Source organism: Amblyomma mixtum, chromosome 10, assembly GCF_055824585.1.
Source record: "Amblyomma mixtum isolate Tamu chromosome 10, ASM5582458v1, whole genome shotgun sequence".
NCBI classification, from domain to species: domain Eukaryota; kingdom Metazoa; phylum Arthropoda; class Arachnida; order Ixodida; family Ixodidae; genus Amblyomma; species Amblyomma mixtum.
In genome coordinates, this window is record NC_143021.1 from 99,727,743 (window position 1) to 99,752,100 (window position 24,358).

General features: G+C 47.6%; 1 pseudogene; it reads left to right on the forward strand.

Moving 5' to 3' along the window:
* The first annotated feature begins 10,203 nt into the window (after positions 1-10,203).
* The window catches only part of LOC149326528 (arylsulfatase B-like), a 219,435-nt pseudogene continuing 205,280 nt past the window's right edge, over positions 10,204-24,358 (forward strand).

The window sequence follows — 24,358 nt, forward strand, 5'->3', positions numbered from 1 at the left end:
TTTTCTGTTAGTTCTTGTGAATTATGTTCTGTCCTCAAACTGATATACCCAGTGTTTGCCTCTTGTTACTGAAATCTTTTTTATATTGTAACCACCCTTCATAATGCTCGTTGGTGCCTCTGAGCTTCAATAAATAAATAAAAAAATAAATAACGCCACCGTGTTCAGGTTGCAACTTCAGAAAGGCCGTACAAAGTTAGACACAGCCCATTTGTTTGTCTTTACGACATTGTATCATCATCTTAGTATCGCGTGCTCGCAAGGTAGGATCTTTCGCTCCCTTTAACTACTCGCTCTGCATTACGAGAGTGCAACAGTGCACCTTGAGATTGTGCGAGCTTGTTCTTGGGTTCGCCTGAACGTTAGATAAATTCCAAATAGTTTTTCCGTATTTGTGCCATATTAGTGAATGACTGAGCTACTGAGCACTGAGGGCAATGTAGCAAGTGCCGTGAATCATGAATCAAGCGCCACATGCCACGCACTACGTAAAGCTGACGTCATAAAAGTTAGCGCCTTTGCGAGTTTTTTAGACTTCCTGGTGTCTTGTTCATTAAGGCTACGTTTTTCGCGCCGTTTAACGATGAATCATGCACAACTTATCGAGCTTCTGAAAAATGCAGTAAATGTTTTGTCCCACGTCCCTTTTGTGAAAACTTGAGTTTCTGCGCATTCTTTCTGTAAGATACGAGGAAACTCACCTACGCGGTACTAACTAGCTGGAATTAGAGCTTGTGAATTTTCACGCTAGGATAACCTGGAGATTCTCTAATCCGGTGAATTTCTCTACACCAAAAACACAGCCACGACTGTCGATGGTAATGAGTTGCCCGCTCTGAAGGCGTAAATATTTTAAACCTAGTTAGCGGGAGACTCCCTGGAACTCATGATAACTGTCTCTAAACGACGCTTATCAGCAGACGAAATTACTGAGGTTTCGGAGTCCGCGCAAGAAGCCTGTAAAGAGTTCATCATCATCAGTATCATCCTCACCATCCTGACTACGCCCACTGCAAGGCATAGGCCTCTCCCGTGTCTCTCCAATTACGCCTGTCCTTTGCCAGTTGGGGCCACCGTATCCCCGAAAACTTCCTAATCTCACCCGCCTACTTAACTTTCTGCCGCTCTCTACTACGCTTGCCTTCTCTTGGAATCCACTCCGTTACCCTTAAGGACCAGCGTTTATTTTGTCTTCGCATTGCATGCCCAGCCCAAGCCCATTTATTCCTCTTGATTTCGACCAGTACGTCATTAACCAGAGTTTGGTCTCTCACCCTCTCCGCCTGCTTCCGATCTGTGAACGTTGCAGCTGCCATTTTTATTTCCGCAGTTCGCTGCGTTGTCCTTAGCTTAAGCTGAGCCCTCTTCGCTAACCTCCTCGTGTCTGCCCCATAGTTGAGTAGCGGTAGTGGGAAGCTTTTTTTAAATAATTAAGGAAACCTAAACATGTTGCTATTAACACTCCGCATGACGCCGTAATTTGCGGTACCTAAAGTTACGCAATTTTATTTTTGCATTATTTTGAATAACGCTGCAGCACAAGAGTAAAAACCTGAATGAGTTGTGAACTTCCCCCAGGGTATTTCAATTCTTAGTCGCCTACCTTTAAGCCAGTAAGTATTAGACGCTAGAGGAATTGTGCTCGAAAGTAAATGTCGCAATTCTATTTATGCATTTTCCATCCAATGGAGTTCTTAAACTTTAGGGAGAATAAAACAGCGACGACCATGTTGAGTATCGTACTGACATGTTTATTGCGGCGCTTGCACAGTGCGCACTGGTCCTTAATTCTTTACTACCAACGTGCGCCATGTGTAATGGGGCGCTATGCTGCTACAGGGTGACAGAACAAATACCGAATCCATCCTGCATTACAACGAGGCATCTCACTTAAACTCAAATAATGCTCATCTTATTCCTTCCTACGTAACTGTGGACGTAAGAACGTGAACAGACATGTGTGGAGCGTTCGAGCTGTTTTTGTCGGGGCAAAAGTTGAAATTTTATTCCTTGTAGATATTGGAAGAGGTAGCCATCGCGCTCAAACCCCACCCTATAGCTCGAAGAACGATAAAAGCACGAGGGCAGTGAAACAACAAAGCAACTGCGATAAGATGTCACGCCATCTTTTATGCAGTCCACCACTCGCGCGGTCATGGCAAGCGGGCTTGCCTGTGTACATGCGCGCCCGACGAGCCCGAAAGGCAAAAAACGGATCATGCGCAGTAGGCCAGTCGGTGAGCTTTATAAGCGGGACGCACGCTAGACGCAAGCGCTTTTTGCGGAGTAAAGTGGCTTTCGCTGTGCGGAGCGGCTTCAACCAATAGAGGCGCTTTGTAGACGGGCACGAGTATGGACTAGCGCAAACACCGGAAAGCGGCCTTCTCACAGCACAGGGCAGCGATGTTCCGCCGGCAGCAGCCACATTGCCCACTCAACCACGTGTCCGGGTAAGTAACCGCTAAACCTACTAACCCGAAGCATGGATCTGTCGCGCTGACTGGAATCTAGTGCAGGTGCGGGATTGTTGTTCCACTGAATGGCTTTGTTTTGTCTTTCTGTAATGCCGATTCCACTCTGCGGCCGAGAAGAGATCATTGTTTTCCGGTGTACTGCGTTATTCACCCAGTAATACTTCAGCTGTCCTAAACCTGTCATTCATTAATTCATTGCAACAGGTGTTAGGTAAAAAAGACGTGTATGGCATCTTCCTTTTAACTGCTTTAGAAGTAGAGTCCTCTTTCCATGAATTTTCTTGTTGTGTGTACGCCTCCGCCTATGGCTGCATTTTTTATGCGCGTTTTTTTGAGAAGTCACTACATTAAGGCAGCTCCCTGTTGAGTCTGCACCGACGGGTGCCTAATATATGAAATGCGTGTCTCACCTACAGGCCTGCATCCACCTCATTTTTCACCATTGTTCGTGCTCCTGAAGCGCCACACACTTCAGCTATTTTGCCTGAAATCTCTTGAATCTCCGCTCAACACCACTCATATGCTCCCGAAGCCTCCAGCTGCCAAAAGCCCACGCAGCATCCGAACTGAAAAGCGCCGGCGAAATCCATTCCAAACTAGCTATAAGCAACCTGTCGCACCCAGACAACTCTGAAATTGTTCCACATCGCGCTATGTGCTGCCGTATGCCGCCTGGGTCGCGATAAACGCGGCACCACAATCTGCACGATTAGGGGCACGTCTTTGTCCTATAAGCATTCCTTTTTTAGGTGCTCTCTGAACCACTCCACGTCTCATGTAAGGCCGCTCCTCGTTTACGACCTTATTGGCTTTGTTTTCGTTACATTCGCTTGAGTTCGCCGTGCCACTCTGGACATCGAAGAACTTCCCCCAAGCTCTCTGCCCACATGGTCCCTACAGATAAACACAAACGAACGGCACATACCAATGTTGGCTTAACGGCGCCGCTATGACATGACTATCCTTTTTGCGTAGTGAAGGTGGGTCCGTCTCTAGCACGAAGGGAGGAGCGCGCACAACACGTAACGTAAGGCACCTGTTGAAAATCGCCTCAGTCCGAGTGGGCCCACCCCCCCTTCCGATCCCCTTGTCGGTGGCTTCGCCATCTGATGTGCGATAAAACTATTCTATGTAAATTTTCCCCCTTCTTTTCTGGCATTCCAGAAATATTTCCTCTATCTGAAGCTCCGCGGCACCCACCGCCTGACGGCGGCTTCCCCCGCCGCAGCCATCGGCGCTAAAGTAACTAATTAGCCCATGTATCTGGCTCCCCCAAGATTCACGTCGGCAAACAAGCGGTCAACCGGGGAGGTATCGGTGAAATGAAATGCACGCCGTCAATAGGCAGTGCGTCAGGCTTCTGGGACAGCAGTAACTCCATGTCAGAGGCAAGGGCAGTCGGCAGCGCAATCAACGCAACTGTATAAGTATTTCATTGGTTTATCGAAGACTGAGCCGGATCGCTGGGAATAACTGTCACAATATCTTATTGACATGATGTCAGTGTGAAACAAAGCCGAGACGTAAAAATACGAGACTACAAAAAAATAGTATTTTGCAGCCGTGCAAGCTTCAGCGCATTCTTTTTCAAGTTTTGTTCCTCTTCTCACGCACACCGCCACGTAAACAAAGCTGAATAAAGTTATCACAACACGTTTCCCTTAACATTAGGTAACTCGAAGGGGTTTTAAAGTATGTCCTTTAATAGGTGTTTGCTCACTGCTGTTTAGCTATCTGCAACGAAAATTTGTTTAAATGGTCAGGAAATTCAAGCGGCGCTCTACTAGACTTTCATCTCTAAAAGTAAGACCATAGTACCTAGCTACAAACCTGTTTTCGTGCATTTGTGCTATAGTTTCATGTTTGCCTTCCTTGGTATTCACGTTTCACGCAAAATAAGCCGTAAATTTTCTCGCGCTAAGCTTTTTCTGTTCGTTAAATAACCGAGGTATTAAAACTCTTTGAAAGAACTCCACTGCAGAGAACTTCTAACCAACTGTTTTTCCCATTAACCATTCTTTTATTTTACATTTCCTGCGGCCGTGTAGCAATTTAAGAAGCAATATAAACGCAACAAACAGCAAGGCAGAGTCGAAGCGCACGCATTGCTGTGATCGCTCAGGAAGAAGTTATTTGAAAACTCGTTAAACCGTTTTGGAAAACGGCAGCATATGCTATGTGAGGTTCGTTGCACTTTCCAAAAGATTTGGCACGATAACAGGATGTGGTCTGCCCATAATTCATAGCAAAACCGCCAACGCCATTATTCAGCAGCGCTGGCATGGATATAGGGAATCAGCCTCGCGTACAAGATACAGGCCATATACTTTATTAGCTGAGTGGAAGGAGTCGATCCCTTCTTAACGCTGCAGGTCAACCCCGTCGGATGGCCAAGAGCTGATGCGCCTCAGCGACGCAGTCAGCCGGTTATATGGGCCGACCCTGAAGACCCCCCTCCGGGTTGTGCAGAGATGTCTACCACCGCTACAAGGGAGAGGAGGCGATAGGGCAACCAACATGGTGTAGGATAGGGTAGCGTGCCCACCGCAGAATCTTTAGTTGGAAGAGTACTGTGTGGGGTAGATATGGGACAGAACGACGGCATTTGGGAAGGCGTCCGTATGAAGCTGGCACCAGAACATTTCGTGTGCGCGGAATAGGGAACTATCTGTCGGTGCTTAAAGGCTTTGGTCAAGTTGGTAATTTTGTGTGATGTCGTGATAAGTGTTGAACCGGTGCCTCGCTGTCCTCGTTCCATGTTGGCGATAGGGGCTGGGCCCCGCCTGGATACTAATGTATCGGGCGTGTGAGTGGGCCGCACCGCTACCTGGGAGGGAATAGTGTGCGGTGTCGAGATCAGGTGGATATTGTGGGTGGGGGGCCAGGCTTGTAGAAGACGGATGGTGATGCGATGAATGCGGCCTTCATGGAAAGTATTGATTGCTGTTTTGCAGTCGTTGTGGTGGCTGGGTTGGAGGAGATGATGACTAGCGCGATGACTGCCTCCTCGCAATAACGGGGGGAGAGTCATGACGGAGACAGAGAAAGTCAGGCGGAGAGTATAGTCCGTAACGACGTGCGCAAAGGCCTTTCGGCGGTGATTCAAGGCGGCATCCACATAGAACACCTCGCGGTTACTGCCGTAGTTTTTGTGTAAAGTCGGCGCCCTGTTCTACCTTCTAACAGCATGGAGGACAGGGTATGGTTGGAACCAAGCCGCGGCTGTCGCGTTACCCTGGAGGCGAAGAGAAAAAGGTGCCCGCGTGCTGGGTTACTTCGGCAAGAGTGCAAACGAGGCCAATGTGTTGAAGTTGCTTGCTTTAGGTGTAGAGCGTCGACTCAGAGCGGCATTTCCCTTGCGCTGTGCAATGTCAGTACGCGATAAAGATCCCACGTGTTTGAGATTATTCCAGAGATCTCTACTACGGCCTATTCCTATCTTCTTTCACTCCACCTCCCCCCCCCCCCTCCGTCGGTGCATTTCAGGTGTCTAGCTAGGAGTAAGACTGTTACCGTAGCTTCCATTTCATCCAGGTCATTTTTTTCCCTCTTTCGATGCAGACGAAACGCAAATGCGCTATATGTTGTACTCAAACATTCTGAGAAAAAAAATAACTCTTGAGGCGGAAACCATTTATAAACGCATTTTTTTAAGTAGTGTGAAATTTCCCTATAACAGTCAATATATCTGAAGATAACTCGACCGCTGGCTGGTCTTCTTTTTTTAACATTTTTTCTGTTGTCAAAAGCATTCCACATTAGTTTTTTATGGCAGTCTTAACTGCTCGATGCGATGGATGGGAACACTGTAAAATAAAGATTTTGCCATATATCAGACGAAGGGAACATTAGCTTGAATATTTTCCTGACAGTATCTTACACTTTACCGATTCTCAAAATTTTTTTCCGAGTATGCTGAACATTTCAGTGCATGGTAATGATCGCCAGGTGATGAAAACCATTGTGGATCCCTCCACTACGGCGCCTCTATCTCTTTCTTCTTTCACGCCCTCATTTATCTAGTCCTTAATTGCGCAGTTGAGATGTCTGTTGAGAAGAGAGAAATACGGTGTCACGCCAACCTACGCTTAAAAGGCCCACTTAGGGGAGCAGGCCCCTTCGCGACCTCTACGGGAAGACAGGTTGTTATGACGGAGGCAATGGGAGACGGCACAGGAGCCGTCAAACAGCGACAGTGTGTCACATCTCAACTCATCTCTATCTGCACGTGGCAGCGATTGATGCTGAAGCCAAAAGAGTAACCCGTGCATTTCCCTTTTCGTTCTTGCAGCTGTCACAAAACCAACTAAGAGCTATCTATCTTTCTCTTGTGTGAATTTCTTTGGAGGAGAAATTCTAGAGCCCCGTGCACTGTGCGATGTCAGTGCACGTTAAAGAACCCCAGGATGTTCGAAATTTCCGGAGCCCTCCACTACGGCGTCTCTCATAGCCTTAGTCGCTTTGGGACGTTAAACTCCATAAACCAACCAACTAACCAGACATCTATTCCCTATCTTCGCAGCACAAGGTGCGTTTCGCTGGAGGTGAAATGCAAAAAGGCGTCCCTGTTCTGTGCGATATCAGCACACGCTAAAGATCCCAAGGTAGTCAAAATTATTCCAGTGTTGTGCACAACTGCAATTCTTTCTCTCATGTTTCACTCCCACCTTCCTGCCTTTCCTCACGGCACGGTTCAGGTGTCCGCCGAGAAGTGAAGTAGTTACTGCGCCTTTCATTTCCTTAATCCTCATGTTTAGAGCCTGTTGTAAATAATGCACATAAAAGCTTCTTGTGTTCCGGTCATCAGCAGAATAGCCAATTTAGTGCCGTACCAGCACCAAACCAACTGCGAGAAGGACAAGATTGAAACCATCATTAGGAAAAGCGAGAAGTCAGCATTAGGCCTCCCTATCAACACGTCTGCAGACCAACTGATGAAATTGGGTGTGCCAATACGTTGGTAGAAGCGGTCACCGCCAACTCACTTTCTCAATATGAAAGAATGGCTAAGTCATCAGCGCGACGAAGCATACTCCTAAGATTAGATATCCCCTACGAGAACCAAGAAGAACCCAAAATCCGCTTACTAACGGTGGTCAGGAAAACACTATACATCCCTCCTGCTTCCTAAGAATATGCACCTCCGAATGCCATCAAGAAATAAGGCATAAAAGAGCGGAAACGCTCCGGAATAGATATCTAGCAAGACAGGATGTGGTCTATGTTAATGCCGCCTTGTATGAGGACCAGCCCGAAATGCTAGCTATCGAGGTCACGAACGGCTAAACCTCAGTGTGATGAGCGACTGTGTCAAAACGGGCGTAGCCCAAACGTCCAAGAACGTATTCGTTGCTCTCGCGATATCGAGAGCAACCGCAATCGGGATATTGGGAACAGCAGGGTACAACAGAAGATAAAAATACAGTGACCTGGAACTTTTTTATGAACATTAACTCTGCGAAAGCGAAGAGAATGCTGGACATGCACTCTTCAAGCCACTAATTCGGGCACCAGCCCCCTCTGAACTCCCTAGTAACGAGGGAGCTGACCAGCTTGCCCGCGGTCTTACTTTCCGGGCAGGCTCAAACTATCTGTAGACCCTCGGCAGAGACATGCTTGTCAGCTACAGAAGAGCTCACGCACCACTATCGGCTCAGCAGGGTGGAATAGCCGCCGACAGATAGAAAATTTAATAAGAATCAGAATGACATGTGGAGACGATTACGATCGAGGACTTATCCGAACCCAGCTAGTTTGGGCCACTGGTATCTGGTAAAATTCTGAGAAAGATGTCGGTTATATCAGAGTAGAGCAGACCTCTTACAAGTTGAATGTACAGCCTTGATCAAAAGTCTTATTAAGGCAAAAGGCTTTTCGCTTCAGCCCAAAAATAGAGCTATTACGGCATGATTAAAGACAGAATGACCTTGAAATCCTACCAGAAGGTTTCTTCTGGATGTAGAGAAGCTTCCTGCTTGACTTGTGTTTCAAATGAGCCGCTACATGGAGCATTCTATTGACATTCATCTCGCTGCAGCTGAACGCTGTGCTCTTAAGGCTTTGATGAAGACTGTACTTGTCTAAAACATGCGGCATAAGCGACATGCAACCAAACTAGGACTAGGAATACACGAACTAGGACTCTATAACCTGATTTATTATGTGAATATGGCGTAGTGTCGAGTAGCATTTACGAAAGCTAGCTTAGCTTTTTGGTTGATTGAAGTTACGGTTTCTCAGCAGTAAGCTGTCGACAGTACGCTGATCAGCGCGTAATTTCTCAGTGTCTGAAATACATGTTCTTTGCACTTGATTAATATTAGCGTTTTTCGATTCCAGTACGCCTGTGTTTGTGAAGCCTTGTGAACACAAGGTGATCAGATTTAATACGTTAGCATTAGAAGTACCATCATAAAGTAAAGCCAGTGTCTGTCGTAAAAGTGTGTGTGTGTGTGCGTAGTTTTGTGAGCCCTAAAAATAAACTTCCATACTAACAGCCGCAATTGGCATTCGAACCCATGCCGGCACGAAAGTGTCAGTTTCGCTGGCTCCTGTTTTAAACCACTCGGCCATCCTACCAGCCTCTAAGCGACGTGCTGGGATGTGGTGTGGAGTCTGGGATGAGCTGTGGAGCCAGAAGCAGCCATGGTTTGGGGGTAATCTGTCTCCGGCTTCTTTCATTGGCTCGGCGGCAGGCGGACCAGCGGGGAGCGTAGAGTGCAGGCGAGGGTGTCACCCTCTCGTAAATACGCAAAGCAAGCTGCGGGTAGCAGCCGCGGAACTGCCAAGTAGTCGCCGCATAACGCTGCGCACGCACCGTTGGAGCTTGCGCAAAAGCCATTTTATCCGCTGCTGGAGTAGCGATTTTTTCTTTCGTTAAAATTATTTCGTTAGATTTTTCTCTTTCAAGTAGCGAGGAGGCCTGAGACGAAAGGAAGGACGGAAAGCCGCACCGGAGGGACTGGGTGTTGGCAGGAGGGTCAGAGTAAAAAAAGAAAGTGAGGGCGCTGCAGCTTGTCACACATGCAAAGTAAAGGGAGAAGCTAGCGCTATAATTGTACGAGAGGTAGAGGACGTCCGCTAGACGAGATGGTGACATGTATTAGGTACCAAGAGCCCTTTGAGGTTTGCGAATGTCGCACAGTCAGCCGTGGAGTACAGGGCCGCTTTGACGAGATGCGAAGAGCAGGAGACCACGCCGGATGTTCATGAAAACTGTACGCCGTATGGTGCTCGTAAAGTCACCATGCTAACGTAATGAATTATTCTGGTGGGAAAGTCCAAAGCGTGTTGATACCCGAGCTGGACGTTCAAGACGGTACCGCGAGCGGTGGTGCTGGCAAAAAAAAAAAGACAGCGAAGCCCAGTGGCCAAACTAGTTCGACAAAGACAGGCTAAGCCAGGGACCTAAACATGCTTGAAATAAGCAGGCCAAGGCCAAGTGGCTAGACTAGGAAAGAGAGGCGCATGGAAATAGCCATACTAGCGTGTGTGGGGTTGGTTTGTGGCATGCACAAAATTTTTCTAAATATGCTTGTTCCAGTGCTAACGTTCTCGTTGCATGCATGCGCCAGACCGACTATACATGCCTAAAAAGCCGCTAATTTCAACCAGCTTTCGATGAATAATGCGCTGAGCCTGTTAGCTTAGCTCCACTATCTTTTTCAACTTCTGCGTCTGCTTCTTCCTTCTTTGTGTTCTGAAATACCTCCTTTGAACATGTTTCAGGATGATCGCGGCCCTTGTCGCCTTCCTGGCGCTGTCGAGTGTTTGTGCTGACGGAAAGCGTCCGCACATCATCTTCATCTTGGCGGACGATATAGCAAGTAACATCTATCCACACTTTTCACTCTCCGCCAAATCAAAATCGATCGCTCTCCCGATAGCACCCTCTAGAGCCAACCCGTATATAATTGCCACATACGGCACTCTCTGGACATGCGTCAGTAACATAATGCAGAAGAAGAAACGAGATGTGGTAAGTAATGAGGACGTGCATGAGAAACTGGATATGCTCTAAGTTGGACGCTAGGAACAAAAGGTGTTTAATTCTTAGCGGTGAAGTAGCCCTGTTGTAAAATCAGTGAATGTAACACCTTGCTGAGGGAATACTGACCACATCTCTCAATTTCAATAAGTTATGAACGTTGGGGATGCATAACGATTCACAAAGTATGGCCAAGAAGCAATTACCTCTAGCGCCATACCATTGACATGCGCTATGCGTGTCGTTTCTCGCTGCGGCAGCTGTTAAGCATACCTCAAGAAATGGTCCACACGTTTACGACTATTCAGAGTGTCCATAGCGCGCAATGAGCTCCTCAGCCCGATGCAAAATAGGTGCAATTAGTAGAACATTCTTTCTAAACCTCGGAACGTTGTCGCAGCGTTTAGTACTCAAGTCTCCTCCGTCCGGAAATCGACCTCGAGTGTCTTTATAAGATGATAGGGCAACGCCGACGATATTATATTTCTTCGTGCATAAAGGGTCGAACACAGGCATATGGACGAAAATGCTCCAGATACTTCGCCGTCTTCCCAAGGCTAGTGATCAGCAGAAATAGCGCGAGTTATAGCTCCATCGCACTCCCTGTTGTGGAAACTCTCCTCCCTGACGGCAGCAAGATGCGACAGGCCTTAGAAACCAGGAAACGTACGAAGTGTAGCCCTACATTTTTCGAGTTAAACAAACTGGCGTATATTTCAGAGATATACAGTGATCTACCAAAACACTAAAAAGGCAGTTCAAGGCTTTGTGATTTCTAGAGTAGTTTCCTTTGATGCAATTTATCGAGGGCCTTAGAAAAACGTAAGACAATATCTACCTTCCCAGGCGCAATATTTGTGCCCTACAACTAATGAACAGTTTAAAAAACTGTGTAGCCATGGAAAAGGTTTATGAAGCCATGTCGTGACGACAACACTTTACGATCAGCTAAAAAATTATCAGCGTAACATGCAACAGCATGCTGTAACATTTTCCAGCAAGTACTTGTGATTGAAACAGGGTGATAATTATTTACGAAAAGCCAGTCACCCTTTCACTGCACCATTAAGCTACTTTGTTGGTTTTGGTTTGGTTTTATGGGGTTTAACGTCCCAAAGCGACTCAGGCTATGAGAGACGCCATAGTGAAGGGGTCCGGAAATTTTGACCACCTTGGGTTCTTTAACGTGCATTGACATCACACAGTACACGGGTCTCTATAATTTCTCCTCCAAAGAAATTCGACCGCCGCGGCCGGGATGGAACCCGCGTCTTTCGGGTCAGCAGCCGAGCACTACTGTGTCTCTTGTGGCTATCGGCAAGTTGAACATATCGGTCAGAAAGCCCGAAACCTGATTGGCATGACGTCTATTAATTAAATGCATTTGTAATGCCATTAGGTCCTGACGAATTCTTAGCATTCAGATTAAATGGCATAGCATTGATACCTTCGCGAATAATTAACAGTGCTTTCGTTCGGACCATTAGTGATAACTGGTAGCTATAAACATTCTATCTAAAATAGATTTTGTTTATACGAATAAAAAGTCTATTATTATTTCGCTTACGTCATTTATAACTACATAAATAAACTTTATTTTATGGCTTACACTACACCAAGTACTTGCGGGTTGAGTCCCCAACAGACTCTACTAGTGTTCTGCTGATCAAATTTTGTCTTGCGTGTTTTAATCTTGTCAGTGTTTTTTAGCTTTCAAAACGTCTTAGCTCATGAGCGGTGAGTGACCTTGATAGCTGTAGCTTATTCGTTCTATATGCTGCAATTACATCTTTTTTTCTTGTGTGTATGCAGAAAATGTGCTCTGGCGCAACCAGTTGTCGATCGCTCAAAGAAATTGATCAGCATCATCACCTTGACTACGCCCATTGCTGGGCAAACGATATTGAGACCGACTAAAATTGCTGCCGGCTACAACCATTTAAGGCGCTTTGTGCAGAATTGTATAAATTGCAAACACGCAGGCTTTCTTCACACTGCCTTCAACCTACCGCTCAGTTCTTTGTGTCAGGCGTATTTAAGTCCGGGGTTGCCATTAGTCTTTTAATCGACCGCAGAAGTTTTCGCCATTTTAGTAGCAGCCATGTTCTGGGTAACATACCGGAAATGCTTGCTAGAAGCTCCTGGTAGTTGTCATAACCACGTACGCCGAAGTGGCCAGCAAAAGTGAAATATTCATATTGATCAAGCGCCTCCCTATACCCCCGCCGCTGGGATAAGGTTCCTTTGACCATTTCGCTCCTATGTCAACTGAAATGTCAGCTGGCAGGATATCAGCTTTCACTCGTCGAATGTGCCCAAGCTGCTGCAGGAGTCGCAGGAGTTCGAGTAGTGTCTCCACACATGAAGACTGCGAAGACCCTATGAGTAGTGCAGTGTTTTTTGTCGTACTCTCAGGTGAAATCAATGTGACGCCTGTAGCTATGGTTGAGGCTGGTGGTAGCATGAAAGTGGGACTTGCATCATTGACAACCAACAGGTAAACATAGTCAGTGCTGTTTGCGATTTCTAGTCTGCGGGCTTATGCAATCTTTGTCACCCATGACAGAGTGCTGGGCGTTGAAGTCACCGCAGGTAATTCGACGAGCTAGGTAGCGATCAAAAAACTGCTATAGAAACTAATACAACGCTACCTTCTTTCCACGGAGACACACAGACATGCAGTCGAAAGAACTCGTGAGCAGAGCTTCGTTCTTGCTGCCGCTACTTCAATGATGTCCGATCGAATAACGGGGATGGTTGAAGACACGGAATTTCTTCGCGTAATTATAGCGCGGCACCTTCGTCGGGCAATGCCTTCACTACGCGGCTGTATTGTTTATGAGCAACGTAACCAGTCAAAGATCCGCCACATTGGAGGCCAGCTTGCCACCATTTCATTCTCTTTTAAATGACTCAACTATAACTGGTGTAATGTACTTCACAGGTCCATCTCCTGATTTCAGCCAGCGCTGCCGTGCCGCCGTTTTAGCCCGCGCACCAGGCACTCCCTTAGAGATATGGAGAAGTTTCATGACATAGGTACTGCTTTAGCGCTAAATCCACTTGCATATGATCCAAAGCCCTCATCGACATAGCGGCCCTATCGTAACAACACACCACAGGGACTTTAGTATAAGCTCAGATTATTTTATCCTGCTTGAATAAATACTTTGTAACTGGTCCTTGGAGAGGGAACTCAACACCTCCAGTGGCGTCTGAGATCGAAGAACATTTATATTTGAAGGTTCCAGTGTGAGGAGGTCACCTGTCACTCCAATGTGTCGAAGATCGTTTCAGAAGCATAAATCGAAGGATTTACGCAGGTGTTTACTTAGATACTTGAAGCTCGTGCCTGGGGAAGTGAACTCTCTTTTATTCGCAGCTTTCTTATCCGCCATTTTCGCATCGAGATAAAGATCTGACGATTTGTGCATAGATGTCAGCACTCTTGCTCAGGAGTGGACATTGAAGCTTATTTCACCTGACGTATGGGAGACAATGTGATGTCTGGTAGAAAAGGGAGAGTAGCACGATACTCCTATATCTTCAACAAGCTAGGTATTATCCTTTTCAGTCCTTTCATTGGTTCGCGTAGAAAATGTAAAAACAGCAAAAAAGAAAGATAGGAAGCCCAGATCAGCAACCATTTGCCAGGCTTAACACCAATTGAAGATAAATTAAAAAGATCTAAAGGCTCAAAGAAAAAAAACTATTTAAAGGGAAGACCAAACGAGTGATAAAACAACACTAAAACAAGAGCAAACCCCAATAAAAAACACAGTGAAAGTCACAGTCACAGGCAGACAGTCAAAACACAGGCTGCGTCTGGGGAAGTGGGATTAAAAGAAGAGACGTAAACGGACTCGAAACAGCTTATGGAGTAGTCGGCCAGAGGAGAAGAGCTCGAGAGGAGAAGCTGCTAAAGAGACGTTGTCGTGGTGGACGTGAAAGGAGACGACGGGTCTGGAAAGGCGACTTCCGGGCGGAGGGAATGAGAAAGCCAATCAGACTGGCGCGAACTTTGTCGGCCCGTTTCAGCCCATATTGAAAATGCACAGATTATCACTTCTACATAACGGACACACTGATGCATGTATGTTCTTCCTGCTACAAACTAAGGGATGGGCAGACACCTCACTCTTCGGCGCCTGCCAGATACCAACACCAAACCTGGACGCCTTGGCTGCAACTGGAGCTCTGTTCAGCCAGTACTACACGCTGCCGACATGCACGCCGTCGAGGGCCGCTATCCTCACGGGGCTCTACCCAATAAAGCTTGGTGAGTGTGCGTTCTCAACGGCCATTGCTGAGGGACTTCATTTCAATTTATTAACCCCGATACTGCTCAGTGGTATTACAGAAGGCGGCGATAAAAATGTTTAACATAAGACACAAAAGTAGGAAACACAGAAAAAAGAAAAGAAAACTTTCAGTTATTAGTGTTTATTTACTTATTTATTTTATTTCACCACACTGCAGGCCAGATTGGCCTAGGCAAGAGGGGCATACAAAACATTCAGGAAGCGCGTTCCAGTCAGAAATAGTTGTTGGGAAGAAACTGTGCTTGTATGCGTGTGTTTTGGCAAAAAGAAGCCGTAAAGAGTGTTCTTTGGTGTGACGGGTCTTTCTAGTGGTGCAATGGCTGAGAAATGGAAGAAATAATTCAGAATTTACCTGACACAGTTTTATGAAGAAGTGAAATGCGGTTGTTTTTTGGCCGACATGCAGCAACAGAATTTTGTTATCGTCCGTAAGTTTTGCTGGCGAGTCGGATCATCTTTTATTGAACACAAAACGGACCGCCTTTTTTTGAATGAGTTCGGGTTGATAAATAACGTTCTGAGTGTGCGGATTCCATATATCAGAAGCGTATTCGAGTTTAGTACTGATGAAAGTATTACATGCAACTAACTTTATATTGTTATGCGTGTGTTTTAGTTTGTGTCTTAAAGGGACCCTGAAATGGTTTCTTCAATCATATTTTATTGCAACAACTCTGTAGAGGTGGTCTCTGCCTGATTCAGAAAGCTGCGCGTGGAACCAATAATTTACAAACAATTTTTCAAACTTGCCGCTCACAGCCGATTAGGGCGAAACCTCACCGCGCGTTTTTACCCGCCTCTACCACATGACATAAACTGGGCAGCCTTGGCGATGGACTGGGCGGCCCTTATCATTGGCTCTGCCAAATGACGTCACGCGCAATTTTTGCAGTATTTCATTTGAAACTGAGCACTGATGCTCCTTGAAATACTATTTTATTGATCGCTCATTATTTTTTAAAACACACGTATACAGAGGTAAGAATCCAGCGCATTTCTTGAAATTAATGTGGTACTTCCGGTAAAGAAGGAAATCCGTCTGCTCACAATAGCACGTGTTCTTGTCAAATCTTGGCGCCCGCCTTTGCGATTTTCCTAGCTGCGCCGACGAGTCGCTGCTATAGTGTACTAGAATTATATATGTCGCTGCTGTCGTCGCCCTGTGGGTCTCGGTATGGCGTGTACTGAAAGGCTTGAAGCCCATCTCAGCGGTGGCTGCACGCAGCCGCGCTTCGAGCTCCGGATCCATGCCGTTCGAGCAGCAAGCAGGAGACGCATATGTGCGAAAACTTGGCCGGCGCGCCGCACCGATCGTCACCAGAAAGACTGCCAGCTATACTCGAGCAGCGACAAAACATGCCTGCTTATGTTGGGAGCTTTCGGCAACGGCATCGCTCGCGGGCTTTACGAGCGACGAGCTCTGCTGCTGCCTGGCTGCCGTGGTCGTCGCTAGGCTTATAGCTCGTTTCACGTCGAAGCCGCAGCGGCCGGCGCTTCAGAAGTCTCCTGAGCTATAATAAAAGGCTTACTCTACACATCGCTTTACAGTCGACAGCATCATCTCACAATAAAGTAATAGTGTGGTCACTTTCCGCGACGCCTTCAGCAGCGAAGCGAGCGGGCGCCAGGCGAGCCGGACCCCAACGTAGGGCCAGCGGCAGCTGCAAGGCGGTTGTGCCCAGAAATTTGCTCGTATCACAGTTGTTACCTTTACCAGCAGCTAAGTATTGGTCAGCGATCCTCAAAAATGACACATTTTTTACATTTCATGGCCTAGGGCTTATTATTTACGTCAAGAACACTCTTTAGCTCATTTTTTTATGACGCCGGCAGACGTGATCCAGGCCGGTCGGCCGGCCGGCATGCTCGGCGTACTTGACGTTCGCACAAGGAAATACAAAACAGCCATTCTACCAGAGATGATGCTTCCTAGATTCCAGCAACGACAACATGTCTGTTCAAAAGTGGAACTTTCGGCAACGACACCGACTGCGGCAACGCCGGGCGACGAACTGCGCGTTGGTCCCAGGCTGCCCTAGTCGTCGCTAGGCCTAATGGTTTCGCATCGAAGCCGTGGCTGACGGCGCTTCGGAAGTCGCTTGCGCTATATCAAAAGGCCTACTCTTCACATCGCTTTACTGCGAACTCGTCCCATAATAGAATATATATTCGATTTCCACGACGCTTTCAGCAACGGAGCTAGCAGTCGGCAGGCGAAGAGCCGCAGCAGCACCAAAGCGGCTATGGGATGATATTTGCTATTATCGCATTCATCACTTTTACGATCAGCTCGGTATTGGCCAACGACCGTCAGAAGTGATGCATTTTTGACATGCATCTATCCCAGGGCTTGCTATCATCATCATCATCATCATCAGCCTGACTACACCCACTGCAGGGCAAAGGCCTCTCCCATGTCTCTCCAATTAACCCTGTCCTTTGTCAGTTGCCGCCACTGTATCCCCGCAAACTTCTTAATCTCATCCGCCCACCTAACGTTCTGCCTTCCCCTGCTACGTTTGCTTTCTCTTGGAATCCACTCCGTTACCCTTAAGGACCAGCGGTTATCTTGCCTTCGCATTACATGCCCTGCCCAAGCCCATTTCTTCCTCTTGATTTCAACTAAGATGTCCTTAACCCGCGTTTGTTCCCTCACCCACTCCGCCCGCTTTCGATCTCTTAACGTTACACCTATCATTTTCCTTTCCATAGCTCGCTGCGTTCTTCTTAACTTAAGCTGAACCCTCTTTGTTAGCCTCCACGTTTCTGCCCCATAGGTGAGTACCGGTAGGATACAGCTGTTGTATACTTTTCTCTTCAGGGATATTGGTAAGCTACCATTCATGATCTGAGAGAATTTGCCATATGCGCTCCACCCCATTCTTATTCTTCTAGTTATTTCCCTCTCATGATCCGGATCTACGGTCACTACCTGCCCTAAGTAGACATATTCTCTTACTACTTCCAGCACCTCGCTACCAATGGCGAACTGCTGTTCCCTTGCTAGGCTGTTGAACATTACTTTGGTTTTCTGCATGTTAATTCTTAGCCCTACCGTTCTGTTCTGCCTGTCTAACTGATTGATCATGCTTTGCAGTTCTTGTCCTGAGTGGCTTAGCAAGGCAATGTCATCAGCGAATCGCAAATTACTCAGGTATTCTCCGTTAACTCTTACCCCCAACTGTTCCCATTCCAGTCCCCGGAATACCTCCTGTAAGCAGGCAGTGAAGAGCATTGGCGAGATCGTGTCTCCCTGCCTGACACCTTTCCGTATTGGAATTTTATTGCTGACTTTATGGAGAACTATAGTAGCTGTGCAATCGTTATAGATATCTTCCAATATTTTCACATAGCACTCTTCTACACCCTGATTCCGCAATGCCTGCATGACAGCTGAGGTTTCCACTGAGTCAAATGCTTTCTCGTAATCAATGAAGGCTATATATAGGGTTTGGTTATATTCTGCTCATTTCTCTATCACCTGATTGATAGTGTGAATGTGATCTATTGTCGAGTATCCTTTACGAAAGCCTGCCTGATCATTTGGTTGACTAAAGTCCAAGGTTGTCCTGACTCTATTAGCGATTACCTTAGTAAATACCTTGTAGGCAACGGACAGTAAGCTGATTGGTCTGTAATTCTTCAAGTCCTTGACGTCTCCTTTCTTATGAATTAAGATAATGTTAGCGTTCTTCCAAGCTTCTGCTACTCTCGAGGTCACAAGGCATTGCGCATACAGGGTGGCTAGTTTTTGTAGCACAATCTCTCCTCCGTCCTTCAACAAATCTGCTCTTACCTGATCCCCACCAGCTGCTTTCCCTCTTTGCATTGCTCCTAAGGCTTTATTTACTTCCTCCCTCGTTACTGGCAGGATGTCCCATTGCTGTGCTCGACTGCCTCCCTCAGTAACTTGATGATTAGATTCGCTTCTGTATAGATTTGTGTAGAATTCTTCGGCTAATTCAACTATCTTATCCATATTGCTGATGAGATTGCCCTGTTTGTCTTTTAGCGCATACATCTGGTTTTTACCTATGCCCAGTTTTCTCCTCACTGGTTTTAGGCTACCTCCGTTCCTTAGAGCGTGCTCGACTTTCTCCATGTTAAACTTTCTTATGTCGGCTACCTGGCGCTTATTTATTAACTTCGATAGCTCTGCTAGTTCTATCCTGTCTGTGGAGTTAGACGTCCTCATGCTTTGACGTTTCTTAATCATTTCTTTAGTCTCCTGAGATAGCTTGCTGGTATCCTGTCGAACAATCCTACCACCTACTTCTGCGGCGCACTCTGTAACGATAGCTGTAAGATTATTATTCATTGTTTCAGCACTACGGTCGTCTTCTTTAGTTAAAGCGGAAAATCTGTTTTGCAGCGACATTCTGAATTCCTCTACCTTCCCTCTTAATGCTAACTCGTTAATAGCCTTTCGCTTCACCAGTTTCCTCCGTTCCTTCTTCAAATCTAGGCTAACACGACACCTTACCATTCTGTGGTCGCTACAACGGACCTTACCGAGGACCTCCACATCCTCTACGATGCCAGGGTGTGCACACAGTATGAAGTCTATTTCATTTTTAGTCTCACCATTGGGGCTATTCCACGTCCACTTCCTGTTTGCTCGTTTGCGGAAGAAGGTATTCATAATCCGTAAATTATTCCTATCTGCGAACTCTACTAATAACTCTCCCCTACTGTTCCTAGAACCTATGCCATAGTCACCTACCGCCTTGTCTCCAGCTTGCTTTTTACCTACTTTTGCATTAAAGTCGCCCATTAGTACAGTGTACTGTGATTTTACTTTGGTCATTGCCGATTCCTCATCCTCATAGAAGCTTTCAACTATCGGGTCATCATGGCTTGATGTAGGCGCGTAGGCCTGCACCACCTTCAGCTTGTACCTCTTATTAAGCCTAATTACGATAGCTGCCACTCTCTCGTTAATACTGTAAAACTCCTTGATGTTGCCAGCTATATCCTGATTAATGAGGAATCCCACACCTAGTTCTCGCCTATCAGCTAATCCACGATAGCACAGTACATGCCCGCCCTTTAGTACTGTATACGCCTCATCTGTCCTCCTCACCTAACTAAGCCCTATGACATCCCATTTAATACCGGCTAATTCCTCCAATAGCACTGCTAAGCTAGCCTCACTTGATAAGGTTCTTGCGTTAAACGTTGCCAGGTTCAGTTTCCAATGGCGGCCTGTCCGGAGCCAGAGATTCTTAGCACTCTCCGCTGCGTCACAGATCTGACCGCCGCCTTGGTCAGTTGCTCCGCAGCCGCTGGGGACTGAGGGCCGAGGGTTAATTGGTTTGTTCATAGAAGGTCGTGGCCAAGTACTACACCAGGGTGGCCAAATCATGTTCTGGTGAGGAAGTGCGTTGTCGGTTCTGGTCACCGAAATCAGGCCGCACTCCAAGCCTGGGTATGCAATTCCATCGACGCGCGGAGGTTTTTTTTTTTTTTAATCCGGTGGAGAATTGCGTGGCACCGGGATTCGAACCCCGGTCCTCTTGCACGCGAGGCGAATGCTCTACCTCTACGCCATCGCTGCAAAACCCTCGTGCTTGCTATAAACGTGAACAAACAATACTAGCGCGTTTTTCACTCCCCGGCGGCCGGCACCAAGGCTGGCAGCCGACCCGGCGTGGCTCGGCCCCGAGCGCCCTGAGGAGCGCGCGTACGTCATCACGACGCTGCCGCTCTCCGCCCTCGATTTGGCTTCCGCTTCCCGTCGTTGCGTCTGCCGCGCGCGGCTTGTCAACGACGAGCCGCGCGCGGCAGCAAGTTGCACGCAGGCGACTAGCTGCGATCGGACGTTGCGACGCCGTTCGCAACAGCGCACCGCACTGAATCGCACTCACTTTTCGCACATGTGTCTGCGACCACCGGAAGTAAACAAGCAGAGCGCCATTGCTTGACGTATGCATGCGCGGAGCATCGGCCCGTCTTTTCTTTTTTATGCGAAGCATACTACTTTAGCTACCACTTCAGCCCTTCACCGTGTTTATGCGCCTCCAAATCACGTGATACATGACGTCACACCACCTGACACGATGACGTTACGACAGTACAGAAACGGGGCCCACCTCGCGCCGTCGCTGTGGTTGTGCGCCTCCAAATCACGTGATACATGACGTCACACCACGTGACACGATGACGTCACGACAGTGGAGAAACGGGGGCCCACACGCGCCGTCGCTGTGGTTGTGCGCCTCCAAAATACGCGACACGATGATGCTTCGCATTCTCCAGGCTTAAACAAGTTAAGCCTCAGCCATTTTTTTTTCGGAGCCAGCCCCGCGTGTATGAGTTGAGGGTAGTATGTGGGGGAGAGGAGGAACAACATTTTTAATCGGCGATATCTTCGGTGTTGATGGAGTTCGCTTAAAAATTTTTGCGGTGTGGCGACATGTGATGGAATACCGACCTCTCGTGGGCTTTTGCTAACCGTAGCAAAGAGCTTTTCAGGGTCCCTTTAAGAAGCAAAGCTTCGTGAACGCGGCCGAGCAGATTTGAGAAATGTGAGCGCTCTAATTTAGTCTTTTAGTAAGAGTGACTCCGAGGTATTTATAATAGGGAACCTCCCGAATATTACTGTTCACAAGGTGATACTAGTAAGAGCTCAAATTTTTCTTTCGTGTAATCTGCACAAGAACAGTCTTGTCCATATTAAGGTTCATATTCCATTTTCCACGCCATCGACATATTTTTATCATGCATTCTCGAAGCGTCTGGTGGTTTGCTACTGATAATATTTTTTTACAAACAACGTAGTTATCTGCGAACCGATTTATTGATACTGAATGGGAAATTTAATCAATTATATCTTTTTTATATGTTAAGAAAAGTATACGTCCTTACACGTTTCCCTGGGGGACTCCTGAAGTGACAGCAAGTGTTTTGGAACAGGTAGCGTTTACCTCGACATAATGAGTTCTGTTTGTCAAATAAGCTTTAGGTTTGGTTTAGTTTATGGGGTTTAACGTACCAAATCGACTAAGGCTATGAGAGACGCCGTAGTGGAGGGTTCCGGAAATTTCGACCACCTGGGGTTCTTTAACGTGCACTGACATCGCACAGTACACGGGCCTCGAATTTCTCGTCCAAAGAAATTCAGCCGCCGCTGCCGGGATCGAACCCGCGTCTTTCGGGCCAGCAGCCGAGCACCATAGCCACTGAGCCACCGCGGCGGCTCAGATAAGCTTTAATCCACTCGACAAAATACAATGTAAGTCCAATCAGCTGCAATTTATAAATAAGTTTGGAAGGCGGTAGTTTATCGAAGGCTTCCGCCATATCGGGAAATAATTCACCTACCTGTCCCAAACTATCTAAGATGCTTTTTTTTTTTAAACGTCTTTATTTCTGCATTTAGTAGGCCGATACCTTGCGGCAGAACTAAGGTGCTTCATGGAGGTTGGGGTGGGGGAGTGGTTAAGGGTGGGGGTGAGGATGGGGGTGGGGGTGAAGGTCGGAGTGCGGGTTGGGGACCGGTGTCCACTTCTTCCTCGAGGTAGTGTCGTCCCGAGGTCGGCTCCGCGAAGTGATGGCCTGGCCCTTCATCTTCCTTGAAGTAGGAAAGAAAAGTTCGCCAGAGCCGGAGTGCGTCTGATGGCCCGATGTGCGATGGCGGATCGACCCATTCCTGCAGGGTTCCAGGTCGAAGCCCGCCCAGGGACTTGAGTGCTCTTTCCCGTACTGCGTCAAAGGTAGGGCAGCTCCACAGGAGATGTTCGGCCGTGCCTCTGGCAGGGCACGTCGGGCACTGAGGAGTCGGGTATGAGCGCGGGTTTATGAGGTGCAACTTGGCTGGTGATAGAAGCTGGCCGGTCTGGGCTCGGCGAAGGAGCACTGCCTCCACTCTCCTTAATGCGCTATGTGGACGGCGATATAGTTGCTCAGGGTTGGCCAAGTGCTGGAGTATGCTGCGACGATAGCGTTGTGCGCGATGCCATGTCTCCGCCCTATCCATATGGGGCGATGACGGGTGCGCAACGTCATCAGGGGGCCAAGAAGCGGAAACGAATGTGGATCCAGGCAAAGGTGCGGAAAGAGCTGCTGCGCGCGCTGCCTGGTGTGCCTTTTCGTTTCCAGTGATTCCTTCGTGTGCAGGAATCCATTTGATAATGACAGTGTAGCCCTCCTCTCGCAGGCGACGGGCTTCTGTTCGAATAGTGTTGAGAACGGCATAGTCAGCTCCCCCTGCGCGGCAGGCGGTGTACGCTGCTTGTGAATCTGTGTAAACATGGTAGGTGCAAGGAGCCAGATCTTGTCTTTCTACTATTCGAGTAATGGCAAGTCGTATGGCCATGAGTTCGAGATTGGTGACGGTGTGTTCCTCGGAAAGCCGTTGAACTACTGAGGTATCTGACACAGAATCGTGACAAGCTATAGCGGCACAATGTTGAAACTGAGCGGCGTCCGTGTATAGTTGGATGGCTCCTTCCTGGGCTAACTTGTATGATGTCTTATCGTGCCGTTTGGCGGCAGCTTTGCGCCTTTGAGGATTAGCCGAACTCATATTCTTTGGTAATGGCATACCATCTACTAAGTCGATCAGTTCCCATGGCGGGGCAGCGGACGAAAGTGGCTCTAAGTTGTCAACGTTGTAGCCTAATGCCCGCAGGATCTGTCGGCCAGCCGCCGTTGTGGAGAGACGGACTCGCTGGACTAGCGATTGCTGCTCTGCCAGATCCTGTAGGGCATTGATTTTGCTGCATGCGTGTAGGTTCTCAACTGGGCAGTACTGCGGCAGACCAGTAACCAGGCGCATCGCCTTGCGATTGATTCGCTCAAGCTGAAGGCGTTGGGTTGCGTTAAGCCGCATGTACGAATATGCGTACAGGATTTTTGATGTTATGAGTGCCAGGGTAATCTGACGGAGCCCCACCTCCTTGATTCCCCATCCACGCGCAGAGACGCGGCGCATAAGGTGTAATGCCTGATGACAGCTATGCATCGTGTTGTGAAGCCAGCTTTTGGCTCCTCCATCCTCGTCAATAAGCATGCCGAGTATACGGATTGTTTGTTTCCGGCAGATAATTGAGTGCCCTAAATGAAGAGAGATAAGTTTGCGTTCGGCCTCGGCTCTTACCCGCGAACCATTTAATACAACCACATACTCGGTTTTTTCGGGAGAGGTTTCCATTCCACACTTCTTGATGTATTCATGGACTGCATTAAGGCCTGTTTGTAGGGCTAGTTCTTGCTCTGCAGGGGACCCTGAATTAGTCCACAACGTTATATCGTCCGCATACACGGCAAAATTAAGACCGGGTATCGACGACAGCATTGGCGGGAGACCTGACATAGCAATGTTAAAAAGAGCCGGTGATATGACAGCGCCTTGGGGGACACCTGTTTGGTTATGTTGCCATTCACCCTGAGTATCTCCAACCATTACCGAGAAAGTTCTTTCTGCAAGAAAGGCTTTCACGAAGCGGTAGAGGTTGCCGCCTATCCCCACTTCCTGTAGCCGGCGAAGTATGGTCGAGTGGGGCACGGAATCAAACGCCTTTTTGACGTCTACCCCAACAACCACTCGGAGCTGTGCGCTGCTAGGGTATGCG